Source organism: Drosophila subpulchrella, chromosome 3L (genome assembly GCF_014743375.2).
Source record: "Drosophila subpulchrella strain 33 F10 #4 breed RU33 chromosome 3L, RU_Dsub_v1.1 Primary Assembly, whole genome shotgun sequence".
In the NCBI taxonomy this organism is placed as follows: domain Eukaryota; kingdom Metazoa; phylum Arthropoda; class Insecta; order Diptera; family Drosophilidae; genus Drosophila; species Drosophila subpulchrella.
In genome coordinates this window covers 5,554,107-5,570,433 of record NC_050612.1, presented here as the reverse complement: position 1 = coordinate 5,570,433, position 16,327 = coordinate 5,554,107, and the positions used below count along the sequence as shown (strand labels likewise).

The window sequence follows — 16,327 nt, the reverse complement described above, 5'->3', positions numbered from 1 at the left end:
GCCAAGATTACGCTGCAATGTGATGGAAATGGGAAATGGTTGGCCAGGACGCGGGGGGAGTGCGGGGATGGCGGAGAGGGCGGAGGTCCTGTCGCCTGTCTTTGCACAATTTAAAGTTGGTGTCACGCATCACGCTTCGGACTAATGAGTCTCGTTTCTCCTCTCGTTTGCGCTCCAGCTTCGTCTGTGGCAATTGCAACGTGATTTGGCCAACGCGGCTCAATCAAGGCTGCTAAACCGAGGACCCAGGGGTGAGATATAGAAGTACGGGGGTGGTTGCACCCTGATGAATTTCGCGGCGGACAATGCGGCGTATGAGTAGCATTTAATTGGGAATCAGCTAGAGCGAATTAATCAATCGAAAACGCCATTCTTCAGATTTGAATTATATTATCGAAAGGAGAAGAATGATTTGGTCGATTAGGTAGAGGGATCACTTCCATAGTGCACATCAATCTTTTAATGTGATTGGGGAATTGCAAAAAAATTTATGAGCCAATTTAGTTCCATGGGCTAAAAGTACACATGTAAAATAAAGTAGTTAGATTTTAAATAAAGTTCTTTGGAAGTTATATAAAATAAAAGGGGATCTACCAAAGCAAAAATCAAGTCAAGAACCAAATAATTTAAATAACAACTCAATTAAAAGTAAATGTTTCCTTGAATTTTCCGTTCATCAATGCAATGCAACGTAGCATTAAATAAAATTAGTTTACATCCTCACAGGAAAATAAAAATTAATGAATTGACTTTATAATTGTATTACACTTTATTTACCGAATAACATTATTGAATGGAAAGCCATTTATAACTAAGAAAATGTATATTATTTTTTGGAATAAGACAGCACCAAATTACACATGCTGGCGAACAAACAAAGGATTATGCAACTGAGTTTTCCCTTTTAAGCAAAATGTTCCACTTGCATGACCAGAAATTTAATCAAATTCCCCTGGGTTGTCTTCATCCAACTGACATATTTTACACCTCTGTCATTTGCGCTATGATATGACTTATTTGCCACATACTCCTGTATCTTATGTCTTTCTGAACTATTTCTCAAGCTGACTATCAACTTGCGAGCAAAAATACCAAGAGTCATGACCATTAAAGTTGGCAAACATAAAACTGACGCAGTTCCGAGGGCGAGGGGCCAGACCCTTTTTGCACATTAAAAATGTAAACTTAATTTTAAAGCCGAGCCAAGGAGTGGAATGGCTGGAACTCGCAGCTAAAGCCGGAATTGGTGGCCAAGGAAGGGCCAGGGACCTCATACTCGTACAACTATATTGCCGAATCCCGACGGCTCCTTCGCCGAGCAAACATTTCGCATAAAATGCCAAATGCCCTGTCCTGCCAGCATGTGTGTGGGTGTGGTCGTAAAGCAAACGATTGTAGCCAAAGCTACAAACTGACAACAATGTAGACCGTCGTGGATTTTTATGCCCGGCAAACTGTAAAAAGGGCCGAAACCCCCTCAGCTTTTCTTTCAAACAAATTGCATATGAGCATTTTGCATTTTCAATTTAAATTTTTCGCGCTCACTACGCCGGGGCATTCCGCACGGAGAAAGAAAAGCGAAGCAGGCCGGCGAAAATTGAAATTCAAGCTATCCCTGCATATAATTTCTTTATAAAAAAAACTAGAGGAGAATGAAAAGCCGTGGGGCAATGAACTTCTGGGCCAAGCTAATGCAGGGAGTATAATGCATTGGCCGAGGCCAAATGAAAATCTCGAGGTGAGCTCAAGGACTGGCCAGACGTAGTCGGTAGCCTTCGGCGCCAGGACTAGACGTGGCTTTTCTCCTCCATCCATTCCATTTGCTTCTTTGCCTCCTTCGAACTGGGCATAATGAGTTCCATCGTCTTGGGCGCACACACACATTGCGCATACGCCACGTCTTACATGCGTTTAAAGGGAATAATGGGTGGATACCTTCAGGAGTCTTTCGGGCTTAAATCTATCTTTTGAAAAGATTTTCTACGATTTTTAAAGATTTTGTTCTAGTCACATTGTATCTTTTACCAAGTCCGTCTTAAAATCCGAGATACCTATTTCAAGATAGGTATCTTCCAGACACCGCAAGGGCAAATAGAGACAGCAATAGACACCACGGTGCTAAGAGAAAGAGAGGGCGCGACATAGGCTTTTGCATTTAATCTTATGAATCTTTGAACATACTTTAGCACTTTGACACTTTTGCCCATCGCCAGCGGCGGCGACAGAGTCGGCGATGGCAAACAGTTTCGGTCGGATTTTTAGACTTTGTTAGCAGCATCAGAGTGCCATTAGAGTGTGGCTAGGGGGGCTTTAGGGTTCCAGGGGGGAGAAGGTCCCCACCTACGTGCGGTGGCTTTAGTAGTATCCGAGATTAATGGCAGTTGGTGCTTTTAGGTGGCGTATGAACGAATATGACGTGCCTGAGTGCCATAGTTTTTGGGTCTATTTATGGCACACATTGCCTTAAAGTAGTCCTATATTGATTACTCTTTCAGTGTGCAGTTTGGAGCTATTACAGCGGATACGAATTTCGTCCACACTATTATTTCCTGATTATTAATTATGAAAAACTCAACATATGTATTGAGTCCAGCATGCAATAACTATTAATCAAAGTATATATTTATAAGGTATAAATAGAGATTTTTAAATATTTTACATGCATCATTAACCTTAGAATGATAGATACAGTCATATATATATTATATTGCCTTTAATGATTTTCATTTAAAGTTAAAGATACCAGTCTCACAATACCAAGTGATTGTCATTGAAATTTAACTATATATCAAGATAAACTATAAAGTTCAACCCCCATTTGGAGATATTTTATTTATTTACTAAGCAGCCACAATGAGTTCCATAGGTTGGTTTCAAACTCAGAGACCTCACTGCCAAAAATATTCACCCAAATTAAAGAAAAACAGCCGTAAACACATTGCAACAAAATGTAAGGGGATTTAGTTTGTGTTGCTCGCCAATGTTCGCTTTATTTTGTGGTGTGCCACTGCAACTAAATGGAAAATGAAAAATTTATAGAAATTCAAATGCAATGCAGCCCCAATAAAGCTGGCTTAAAGACCCGGGCTCCGAATGGGTTACGGAAACCAACTGAAAAACATAGCGGAGGCCGGGAAAGAGAGTCTGAGAGCTATCAATGGCAGCAGTTGCTACAAAATGCCAAATTTGCATATAAAGTAAAATTGAAAATGCCACTGGGAGTGGGCTGGAGGAGCAGAAGCCAACCGAAAAAACGAAAATCGGAAAAATAAAAGGAAAGCTTTCGAAAGCCGACAAATGCAGTTCTTGACTCGGCCTGCATTTTCCAGTCCACAAACGCTTTAACCTTTCGGCTTCCCTCTTTTGCTGTGGCGCTTCCTTAAAAATATTTACATTGATTTGCTTGGCTTTGACTGCCTGAATTCCGCTGCCGCCCCCATTTTCCGCTGCGTTGAAATATAAATTGCTGGCACTTTATATTTGATAGGCAGACTTGCGGAAATGCGCGTCACGTACATGGAGGGTAAATGGAGATGGGTGAGGCCCTGGCACTGGATGATCCCGAGTCGAAAACCAACAGAGGCCACAAATCACGGGTCTCAGTACGGTATAAGCCTTGTTCTGGATCGCAGGGATGGCCGCGTGAATACTCTCAGGAAACTTTCCCTAAAAACTCGAGCACTTAGATCTATATTTCGAAGTTAAGTTTTCGATGTACCTTCGTCTAAAACGCACTAAATTTAAACACAAATTATTGTACAAAAAAATACCGAACAAAGGAAATTATTAAGTTGAAATACAATTATGCTATGTACTTAAAATACTTTACCACTTTATTTTTATGTAATGATTATTTTAAGTATTCAAAATTATAAATTTAATCAAATAATTCCTGATTTTAAGACATTCCGTTATAATTTGGTAACACTAAAACTTTTTTGACAGTAAAAAATACTGTGTTGACAGTAATAAAATACTGCTGTTTAGTAATATCTTACTCATTCGTACTCAAAGTAATTTTAGTAGAAAATTTGCAATCTATTTTAAAATAATACGTGTATTAGTGCTACCTGCGTATATTCATTTGGTTTTGAAATAATTATTTTACAGGGTCGTTCCTTAATATTCATTTATTTTGTATTTAACATTTTTATAGTTGTTTTTCTCAGTGTTCAGTGGCTTCTGGCAGTCGACATACGCAGCATTTAATTGGCCTCACGCAACCATCTCTCTGTTTCCACGGTTGCCTCACGCGCAATGCCGTGAACTATTTTCGTGTACTTTCTGTTTTTTCGTTCTGCAGGTTTGGTTACGCTGGAACAGGTAAACCAGGTAAACGCTGCCGGGAACGAGTCCTCCGATTCCAATCCTCCTGGCCACGGCCTAACTGATACAAATTTGTTACACGTACGGCTGTGGGGGCGAAAGATACGGCCGTAGTGGAGTACGTGTGTTCGTTAGCCTAAAATCCGCGTGGCCTAAACACTCCGCCCACTTTCGCCACCGCCCCCGTGTCCTGCCAGGCTGAAAACTAATTCGAAATTCATGGGCTCGATTTGCATTTTTGATTACTCGGAATACACTGCACTACACGCAGCCAGGAATGGCAGAGCTGTGTAGTTGTAGTTGCCTACATTGTCTTGGAGGAAAACTAGGATGTATCCATACATATTAAATCGGATGTGTGGGCGGGTGGAAAGGTGTGATATTTATATTTGCGAAGGGAAAATTCTACGGCTTCGGGGACCTGGGGACCTTGGTGAGGGGTTTTTCGTTAGTTTTAAGTAATTGGGCGCCGTTTTATGGCACACACACACCTAGTCAGGTGCTCACTTGGGGCGCATAGCGGAAAACACATAAATATTAAAATAAAAATAAAATTATAATGTATGCGTTATGGTTTAATTGGTTGCAGTAAAACGTGTCTCTTTTTCTTGTTTTTCTTGTGTGCTGCATTTTTGTGGCTTTAATTAAAAGCATAGGTGGGCAAGGTGGGCCAGGTAGGTGAAAGGGGGAGTGTCAGAATGTAAACAGTACGTAAGAGTGGGGTAATCTGGGGAATGCGTCTGCCATAAAACAGGGAATGTAAAATGCGCATAACTGGCCGGGGAGGTTTTTAATTTAATGGCTGATTGAAATTTGAGTTGATTACATTCTCTAGAACAGTTTTTATGTAGTTCCGCCCCCGAGAGGCAACACAATTAATTTGATTGATAACTTTTTACAACTCTGTTTAATTAAATACTAGGGTGAGCCTTGAATGCGACTTAAATTAAATGTTGAAAAAAGGGTAATAATCTTTATAAAGAAAATTTAAAGTGAAAACCTTATAATATCGTTGAAGTTTTTGTCGCCGAAGAGCATTGTTAAATCAAAACTATAATCATATTAATCTGATATTGTTATGTTTATGTTATTAACGTGAAATAAATAGAATTTAGGTCATTATGTTAAGAAATAGAGATCTATACTAATTAGGGTCAATATCAAGGTAATCTAGTTCATCACATTAACATATAGTACCACGCTTCACGTGAACTTATTTAATCAAACTTATTTTCAAAAATATGCGGAACTGATTTTAGGCGTCCCAAAATCCGAAGTTCACCCGGCCCAACTAATAGCTACAGCCCATTTGTAGCCACTTTCCTCCTACCTTCATTAGGACACTTCACCTGGTTGTCACCTGCAAAGGCAAACGCTGGGGCAGAACGGAAACTAGCAATTCCATTGCATAACAACATGAAAATGTGCTAATTTGTTTAGTCAGCGCCACTTTCCAACTGCACTAATGCTGACAAATAACTATAATAATGGCAGTAGCAGTAACAGCCATTTGGAGTCCTGCGACAAAACTTTCAAATATGCTAAGCCCGACTCCGGAATTATTCTGTTTCGGCCCGAAACGGCAAGGATCCCCATTGTCACTGCCTCTGATGGCGTTGATTGTCTACGTGTTTGCGTGTCACCCGAACATTACGGCCAGAATGTCAGACAGCCACGAAGCCCCTCCTTACCTCACCACCGCTGGATGACTTAATTAGTCAAAAATTTTGGCAATGTCTTGCCCCTGAACACGCCGAATATCTTAATGAAGAACCACTCGAAGAAATGGTTATGCGAAGAGAGTTCATTCTGAATGAACATTAGTATGGTTACCTTTTCAAATTGAAAATTAAACTATAAATGTCTAGTTTATCTTGAATTCCGACCTCCTTTGAAAATATTAAGAGGAAACCCTGTCTAAAATATTTCTTCCATTTATAAAAAGCGTTAGAATATATAATTTATTGGAATATATGAGGTTTGTATACTTCCTTAATTAACCCAACCAAACCTTTTCGCCCGAATGTCGTTTCAATTCGTAACGACACCTTGAACAATAAATTACATTAGCGACATTTACTTTTTCCCTGTTGATGTTTGATTATGTCCTTCTTCGGGTTGTGTGTGCCGATTTTGTAGGGTTTTCATCCCATTTATATGGCCCCGCACACGTGCTTGCCAATTGAACTGCCTGGCCATGTTTCCTAATCAATGACCCTTATCACCCTGTCGTTGGTGGCTTTAATTAAAGTTCAAACTGTCAGCCGGCAGCAGCTGAATCGAACGGACGTAAATTGAATTTTAATGTACGTATACGTAATATTTCGTTGGTTTCCCGAGCTCTCCGCCTTTAATGCAATCAATAGACGAGGAGCAGAGCTCAACTTAGCCCACATTGCTCAGAACAGTGAGCTCTGAAGCAGCCACTTGACAAGCTCCCGCAGAAGAAAAGGGGGAAAATGCAGAGAAAGCGCTGGGAAATCGAGGGAAGTGGGGAGAAAGCGGAGAAAGGAGCCAGCGTCGACGTCCTCAATTCCTCAATTCCTCAATTTTTGTCGTCGTCTGTTTTTGCTGTACACTATGGCCTAGTTTTTGGGGAGCGCGCAATCAAAGCGTTATTGGCGCCTATTAGAAAATGAAATTTCCCACCAGAGAATGGCAGGCAGAGAAAGTGAAAAGAGAAGAGTTCGTAATTGGACTGGGCTACTCAATTTGACATTCACTTCGTTGCGGTATTTATGGGAAGTCTAAATGAAAGATATAGCGTCCGCAATTTTGTTAAACTAAGCACCATTTGTGTATAATCTATTTAAATCACTATTATTAATTATTAATCTATTTAAATTGCTATAAAAAAGGATTACGAATATTATATTTAGGTTATGCTGTTTAAAACCTCTTGAAGTCTCAATTTTGGACTAAGACTTTAATGACAACTAATAAATATTATTTTTTATAAGTCACAGTTTATAATTTTTACAATTTTCCCTAATGTTGTATTCTGTAGTTAAAGATTTTTAATTTAAAAGATGACCAATCTTTTGGAAAATTTATTTTCAGTTTCCACATTCTCTGCTTTAAAGGACTTAATGAGGCTTTGAGCGAAAATTGCACTTAGGGAAAACACCGTGCTAGTATCAAGTACAAATAGTCTTGATTTAAGAACGATTTCATGCTTACCATTTTAATATCGTTCGTACTGACAAGGGACTTATATTAAGCACATTCTGGATTTAAATATCTGCCCATTCTAAAAATTCCCAACTGCTTATTTTGAAAGTGCTCGGTATATAAGGCGCATAAAGTACACAGTGTTAGTGCCCGTGAGCGGCACATAATATTAATGTAATTTTGAAATATTTTGTTTATTTCGTTTTAAGTTTCGAATACTTATTTCTCTATCTAGCGTATAGTTAAAATCAAATTTATATTTACATTTTATGTGTATTGATTTAAGAATTATTCGTCCTTAAATCATGCCTGCAACTTTGTTACTTTATTAATAAATCGTACTTGTTTTTAGTACAAATACGACTAGATTTAAGAATTATTCTATTTGATTGTAGACCGAAAGGTTATTTCAGTGGTGTCGATTCCTTGCATAATATTTATGAAATCTGATACCTGGGCAAACAATATTTCTTCCATTACTTACAGCCTCAAAAATAAAAATCAATAGAAATCAATTCCAATTAAACCTTGTACAAATTGCCTTTGAAGCATATACATTTACATATATGTACAGAGCTCCTATCCCTTTCCAATCAGTTGTTTATGGACTAGCTCGATGTTTGATATCCACTCGCCTCAAATTCCAACAGCCCTGCACTTTTAGCCCGGCGCGTGTTTATTGTACAATTTTTGGTATTTATTGGCACTTGATTTTCTGTGGCCAGTAACTGGGTGTCACGTATCTCTTTTTTCGTTTGTCTGAGCACTGGCTGTCATGGCTTTGTGGAGTTTTATCTTGGCAATTTATTTAGTTTTTATGCAAATCAAATTACGGCACAAAAAAAATTGCAAAAATGTTTCAAATTTGCTTTGGGGCTTTCAAGCATTTTCCATTTCAATTCTTTTACTGTTTGCCCACCTATAAACGGGCTTATATGTAGTTTTTATCATTCATAATTCCCCTTTTAAAATTAATTGATGGCATTTTTTTGACAGCCACAAACCAAGGACAATAGATAACAATTGGTGCCAGTTGGCCGCAATTTGTGATCGAACAAACGCCAAACCGAAATGTGTGACAGCGGAAATACGTATACAACCACAGTTTAAATTGGAATTTACTTTAATAAAGTAATATATATCTGCACATATATAATATGTACTCCCCGATGAATTTATTTCAGGTTCGAATTCAATGAGATTTATGCGACTTTTGCAATTTGTCTCGCATCAATCTTTTGATTTCTTGTTTCTGCCAAAACTTTCAAATTAGCTGCTCGGCAATAAAAACAAGACGAGACACAAAAAGCAATTGCTGTGACCAAGAAAATTCGTTTCCAAACCAACTTTGTCTGCGAATTCATACCAAACTTCTCGTCATGTGCGAGAAAGTATTGCAATCTGCAAGAACATTTTTAAACGCAGTCGAGATATTTTCTCATTTCGCATTTGCTGTGGCTCCGGCAAACATTTTCCTCTTCCCTTTCCATATGCAGAGTGAAACTAAATGGCGTGTAACAAGCTTCGAGCAAGGAAAACAATAAACTGGCTGAGGTTTTCGCCGAAATATGAAGGAACTGCGAATGTCTTCGAGTAAAAGGAGAAAAAATTGAAAACATATTAAAGACTGGCGCCAAGAGTTGATCAAATTGATGCTTGACTTTTGGGACAACGGCCAAAACCGATGGCACAGCAGAAAATTCTGCGAAACTTATAAACTTTGGCCCCAACAAAAATAAAAATTGAAATAGAAATAGAAAAGCCGGAAAATGAAATGGCATGTGAGTGGAAAAGGAGAGCGGGCCGCAGACGCAGAGGTCCTTGCATTTCTCCGGCTCACGCAAACAGAGCGCAACGGACACGTAGTAGCCCGTAGAAGTTACATCTCTCCAAGGAGAAAGGGGGCGTGGCAGCAGGACGAGTGTAACAACCAGCAACCAACAACAAACAACAGCCCTCTTGGGCCTGCCAATGGCACAGTTCAATTTCGCTTTGGAAAAAACAAAAAACTTACTCGAGCCACGAAAGCAAAAACGGAACTTGCCGGAAAAGGTTGTCATCGATTTAATCAGGACCAAGTTTTATATATAGTATTCCCTTACAGATTGTTCAGTTGCTTTGGGTAATTGTGACGAAGTCGACAATGTGAGAAGTTAGCCAGCAAACAGAAATGTCAAGTGACGAATTGGCTGCCCATTTTAATCAATAAGCCAGAATGCGAAATTACTTTAGAGAGTTCTTGTTTGTATGGAACCCAAATATGATAATTATTACTAATGTATAACCGAATTATCTAAGATTTTACGTCATAAAAAGTTATTTATTCCATTGCACAACAAAATTGATCTTTTGTCGACCAAGATTGTATTACTTCACTGCATTCAATGCATACTAACCTTCCATAAAACAAATTGGAGCGGAAAAGTTTCAAAATATTTATTGGACAGCTTCAGAACAGGCTTGTTTATTTCCGCATCTTATCTTGTCAAATGGCCATTGGGCACACTATCGAAAACAAAAACACCGAACCCTGGAAAAGCCAGGCCAAGTGCTTCAGCTTGCAATTGGCCACGTCAAGTTGCTTCCGAAAACTTTGCATAATTGGCAACAGCAACTTGACAAGAAGCAACTTGAATTGAGACCCTCGAACTTTCCTCACTCTCCCTCCTTTCTCTGCCAATTTAGTGCATCCGTTCTGGGAACGAAGTCCAGTGAAATACGTTCCTAATTAGTGGCGACCCTGTGCCCATTTCAATTTCATTTTTTCCCTCGCTCGTGCTGCTCACAAAGGCCGAACAAAACGAGAAATTTAATTATTTATGAAAACATGAAAAGCAGCCGCTCTGCCGGCGAACATTTTTCATTAGAGCCGCGAAAAAAGGAAACACAGTACAATATAATTGCAGAGCTAAACCCAAACAGCAACCAACTTTGACCGACTACGGCCTGACCGCTATTGTGGCCTTGAAGCGACTGCGAAAAGGCTAAAAGGGGTGGGGTGGTGGACTGGGGAGAACGAAAAACGGGGCTAACTCATATGTAATTTGTTTTTACCCCGAGAGTTCCGAGTTCCATTTTCAGCATGCAAGGCAAAGAGCAAACAGCAGTACGTACATTATAAGGCCGCGATATATTAAACCCGTACACGCGAGAGGGCCAAGAGCAACCGAAATGGCCTAAAGAAGAGTTCACTCGAAGGGGGACCCACAAACTAGCTGGGGGTCGGCGAAAGTCAAAGTGAAAGTACCAGTATCACGGAAGCCCCGAATAAAATGTCGGTCGCATAATGGTAATTTAGATATGATATGTTGGCCAGCAAATGGGTTCCGGTTCCGCATTTGGATAGCGGTGTGCTACATATGTCTGATGCTTAAAGTTGATTGATGTCATAAGGGAAATTTGGGCCTATTATGGGACCTACCACGTAACTTACATCGATTTCGTGTAGCGAAAATACTGCGATTCTCATTTTAATATTTAGTATAATTATAATCTTCTTCAATCTTTTAGATTTAGATGGATAGATAGAAAATATATGTTCTTCTTGATATTTTTTTTGTCAATATATATTTAATATGGATCAAGGTCCGCCATTTTTATATTGTAAATATTACAGTAAAAAGTAATGGTTAGTTACTTGCCATTTCAAACAAAATTTGGCTAGATACAATTATTTTCAAAAAATCATTGTATTTTTAAGATTAAATCTCATTAAGAATTAAAGAGAAAAATGTATCATAAAATAGTTATAGGAAAACAACAGTTCAGATATCGAATTGCACATAAGATGGTATTTTGGCAAGTTAATTTGGTAATATACGAAATTTTATCAAACTTTTATTACTTAACTTTTCAGTTTTATATTACCAAAAACATCAATAAGCAGAGAAAAAAGAATCTGACAATTAAAAAAGGAATTTTTCACATCTATGTTACAAGTTCTTGGAACGATTGTAACATTAGCAAAACGATGTGTAAGCAAGGAACAACTTTTGGTATCTAAAAAAGTACAAGTACGAGTTCGTGTAACAATTGTAACATTAGACCTAACGATACGTACACAAGAAAACTTTTTGTTACAAAAATATGTGAAAAAATGGAATTCATTGATTCACTGGCCCACTTGTGATGAAATCCCTACTTTAAAACTCGAAATCATTACTGGAAAAAACAGTGTTGGCTTAACTATTTACATTACAATATCATGTTATATTGTGTGCTCAAACAAGCCGAGGCTAAATGCCAATAAAACAAGCTTTTTAAAAAGTTTTTCTGTTTTTCATTCTTCTTCCTCGCTTTATTTTTTCGCAGTCATGTGTATCCTTTTTCATCATGTGTGGCCATCCTTCGCAGGTCTCATGTATCTATGCATGCAAAATGCCCATTTTGGTTGTTGGCTAAATGTTTTTTTTCCACTGCCCCGTTTTATTCCGTATTTTTGTAGGGGCCCCGCTTAGCCTTCAACTCTGGCCGCTGTTGGTTATTGATTTTTCGGGCTTCCTAGTAGTTTCGCTACAAGGTTTTTAATATTTAAACGCTGGCCGTGCCCTCTCGCCCGGCCAGTGTCTATCTCTGTTGCGCAAACACAATTCGGAAATGACCCAAAAATGCTTAAATCTCAATAAAAGGGCATTTTGACTTGAACTGTCAGTCGGTGAGTGAGGCGAAGGGCTTTCTGGGTCGATGTGTCGGGTCGTCGGGCTTTGAGTCGGATGGAATTGGTCGGGCATGGGATGGGTATGGGCTTTCGATGGGGTCTGGTCTGTTGTTTTTAGACGTCAACGTTTTCTATGCCAAGTACTCACACAGTGGCACACTCGCAGCCTGTTGTTAGCTCGGCAAAGTGAAATTGTGTTAAAAATCGCATTCCTTTCTGTACTTCTGTGCAGCGGAAATTGAAAATAGCGTCGCGTTGTGCGCCACTCTCGTCCTTGTTGTTGTCCCAGTTGCTGTGCGAAATGCTCATATGGCATGAAAATTTAATTGGAGTAAAATGCTTCTGCACAACTCTCAAAAACTAGTTAGAGAGGCAAAAAACGAAAAAGGAAAGCGCACAAAAAAAGCGAGAAATCGCCAGGAAAACTAGCACATAAATCAGCGAGAGTTTCCTTTTTCCCGCCACCTTTCACCTCTCTTTGCTTTTTCCGGTTTCGAGATTGAAATGTGCATACGGCATTAGCTTTAAATATGGAAGAAGCTTATATAAATAACATGAATCCTGAGTGAGCGCCCATGTGGTAACACAAATGTTTATTAGTCATATTAATAGAGCTGCCGAAATACCCTTTTCTGCATGAGTACATGTGTTCCACTATTTCTTTATACCAGTTACCCATAGAGGTGGTAAAGGGTATATGGTTTTTATTCAAAAATATGAAAGGGGTTGAAGACACCATTACACACCATTGGTGTATGAATTTCACCTGGCGCCATCTGGAGGCATGTTTATTTTTAGTTTGGAGAACGGAGAATTGGGTATCAGATAGTCGATAGTAAGTATTAATTATTTTGTTATTCAAGTAATTAACGTAAGCCCCAAAATCTAAAACTTATTTAAAAACGTGCTAAGAAAGTTGCTTTTACTCAAATATTTATTTTTACCTAGAAAATGTAACGTTTTTTTTTTTGTTTACAAGCAGGTTCAAATTTAATGTTTATAAGACAACAGACATTTTCTGATAAATGGATATTGTCTCTATAAATTTTAAGATTTGGCTTTGAGTAATTGCCGTTACCATTTTAATAACATAGTTTCGAAACTTTTACGAAGTGATAAATATCCGCAAATCCAGGCTAAATGAAATCGATGGGAATACTTTCCTGAATTCCAAGCATTTCTTTTCCGATTTGGCACACTTTCATTTCTCCGCCCATGGAAGCAAACACACTGCAAGGAACGCCTAAAAGCGGGCTGCACAAAACAAATTTATGATGACCAGTCGAGGGAGTTTGGCATGCATAAAATGTAACGATATCCCAGCTGAAGCCAAAATAAACACTTAATTTATGCCAGGCAACTCAGGACTAGTCGGGTGTGGGTGCAGCAGGCGCCTGCGGGGTGCACTGCTGATAAATCAGAGCCCGCAAAAAGTCTTTGACACTGCTCTCGGCCATGGTCGAGTGGCTGTTAGAGAACCACCTCCATGGCCCCGCCCACTTTCAGTGACTTGTATGTCCGCCCCTGCACTTAAACAAATTCAACTAGGCGTTATCATCGGTTGAATGCTGTTTTTAAATTTTAAAGTAATTTTTATATGAGGCTAACTAACATAGCAACTCTGTTTCAATCTATAGATTTAAAATTAAAAATTTTAAATAATATATTAGAATATATCACAAAAGTTAAAAATAATGACGACTGCTTAAGATTAAACCTAATTAATTTATGAATTTTGACTAGATTTTGGCTATGCACTTTAGGGGAAGCTCTACTATTTTATACTTTTTCATCTCTATTTTTCTTTAAGCTCAAACAATTTCTCAGAAAACTTATTCCACCATCCGGTTCTATGCTGCGGATTTTATTTCTGTGTAGTTCTCGGGAGAGTCTGAAACAAAAAACACGTTTCGTGCACACATTTTCTGCTGACATCAGCTGTTTTGGCTAGAGCTTACGGCTTAGATTTTAGCTCTGACCTCGTTCTCGCACGGCCCACAAGCCAAAGTAACAAACAAGTATAAAATCACAAAAAAAGAATACAGAACAACAGCAGAAAAACCCAGAAGACAACACAAGAATATGTTGTCCGATGGGCAAATATTTGTCGTAATGCGTAGAGCAAACAAAGTGCTTGGGATGATGGAAATATATTTGGGGAAAGTCTCGGAGCGGCAAGTCATAATGCATAACTCATACGCCACGTGGGCGGGAACCTCCACTTGATGTGAGTTGATGTTTCCCCTCCTTTTTCTCGTACTCGCACAATGACAAAGTTGAAAAGGGCGAGTGTACATATGGGTCGCCATCAACAATCTTTAAGGCAAAATTAACTTGAGACGAGTTGTAGGGTACATTGATAAGCAGAAAAGTTTCGGTGCCTCTTTTAAAACATAAGATATCAGATCTGTTTGCAGAATTTCTTTGATGTCACTTCCATGAAATTTATGGCAAGTAGGCGTTGCTAAGAGCACACAATTCTCAGAAAATGTCCTTGAACTTTTTAATTTAACATTTTCTAAATTGAATTAGGTCACAGTATCTCAAATAAATTTGAATTTGAAAACTCGCTTTTGAGAATTTATTATGAAAAGAATTCTGTTTTTCCTTTTTCTTAAAATAATTTTTTTTCCAACGTTTTACATTGTTGAAAATATCATTGTTTTATTTGTATTACTCCTAATCACCTAATATCTTAAAATCCTATATATATATATTTACCCTCATAAATAATTCTTATTTTCAGGGATATTTGTGAGTCACAAAATAGGTATATTTATTATTTTCACAACCTACTACTTTATATATTCCAACTCGAGTGCAGGCCATTTTTAAATATTTAAATTAAATGACTCTGCCATCCGTTGTGTGTGCCATCCACTCAATTCCATTAGGGATTTGCCTGCCACAAGCCCGAAAACAAAGCAGAAAGCCACATTTTCATTACTCAGGCACTCGATCCGGAAATCTGTGTCCTGACCCGTCTCAGAGTTCGTTTGGCAGGCCTACCTGTAATGCAGTCACAGGCCGCAAATAATAGACAAAGGCTGCAAAAACTATGTCAGCCGGGGCGCACGAAAATAACCAATACAAAAATAATCCAACAGTTGATACTCGGTTCGTTGTCCTGCAAAAAGAATGCAAGAATCCGGCGACAAGAGGCTGCCTGCAGACTTGTCTTTGTAGCCGGCTTAAGGATTGCTCCCCTATATATATGCTCCTTTGTACAGGGTACATAATGTATCCATGTGTGTCTAACCGAGGAGATAAGCTTGTGGCACACACACCAAGGAGGGCTGCTTTCTCGGTGGGATTACCGCCTTTCCACACCGAGTTTCCCCTGCTCTGTATCAAGTTAGGTATTTTCGATTTTTTGACTGACTTGGCACTTTGCTTACTTTAAGTTCGCTTCGTTGATGAGCTGCTGATGACTTCGAACTGCTTGCGAAAACGCTTCGTTTGCTTTTATTATTATTGTTTTTTTCGGTGTAGATCCCTATGTTTTTGTGGGTGACATGAGGCGGCGGCGACCTTGACTGTCAGCTGCACACATTTCACTGCTCGAGCCTCGGCGGAGAGGCTGCTCTTTAAATCCTCACTGTTTCATCAGCATTTTCCCTTTGTTTAAGTGTGGCCCCACTGCCTGGCAATCAATAAAACAACACTCCGCACACGTTGCGTATACGTAACGACTATCTGCTGATTTGGCACAATTTTCCCTTGGTAAGAACACAAGAACACACAAAAGCACTGTGGCACTTTGGACTCCTCAATAAGGGCAGCAGAATTTTTTGTAATTTTATCACTGCTGCATATATATTTAATTTTTAATTTTATCCGCTGGTGACAGCGCGCTTAGGCGATTTTTATGCGATTTTCGGGCTGCGCGCTGGGTTTCTGCACGTAACGCGTCCTTGTTCCAACTACTGCGTTCGAACGTAATGACTTGGCCACAAACTCGGAATCCTGGACGGCCCGAAAGGCAGGCCAGAAGAGCTTTCACCGCTCTCTCCGACTTTTCCGCCTTTCTCCCGCTTCCATTCAGCGTTTTCTCTGCGCATGCGCAGCGCACGTGCGCTCTTCTCTCCGCACGTGCTCCCCTTTTCGCTCTCTCGCTGCGCCTCTCCACGTTTTTGTTTTGTTTTCGCCGTTCGTCGTTAGGCAAGGTTAACA

The 16,327-nt window shown here is 39.2% G+C and overlaps 1 protein-coding gene across 1 annotated transcript in view; it reads right to left on the bottom strand.

Moving 5' to 3' along the window:
• The window catches only part of LOC119552817, a 78,244-nt gene extending 62,165 nt beyond the window's left edge, over positions 1-16,079 (bottom strand). Inside the window, exon 1 of the mRNA XM_037862664.1 lies at positions 15,553-16,079. The gene's annotated coding sequence lies outside the window, so the exon portion shown is untranslated. The remainder of the gene's footprint in view (positions 1-15,552) is intronic.
• Positions 16,080-16,327: the final 248 nt, after the last annotated feature.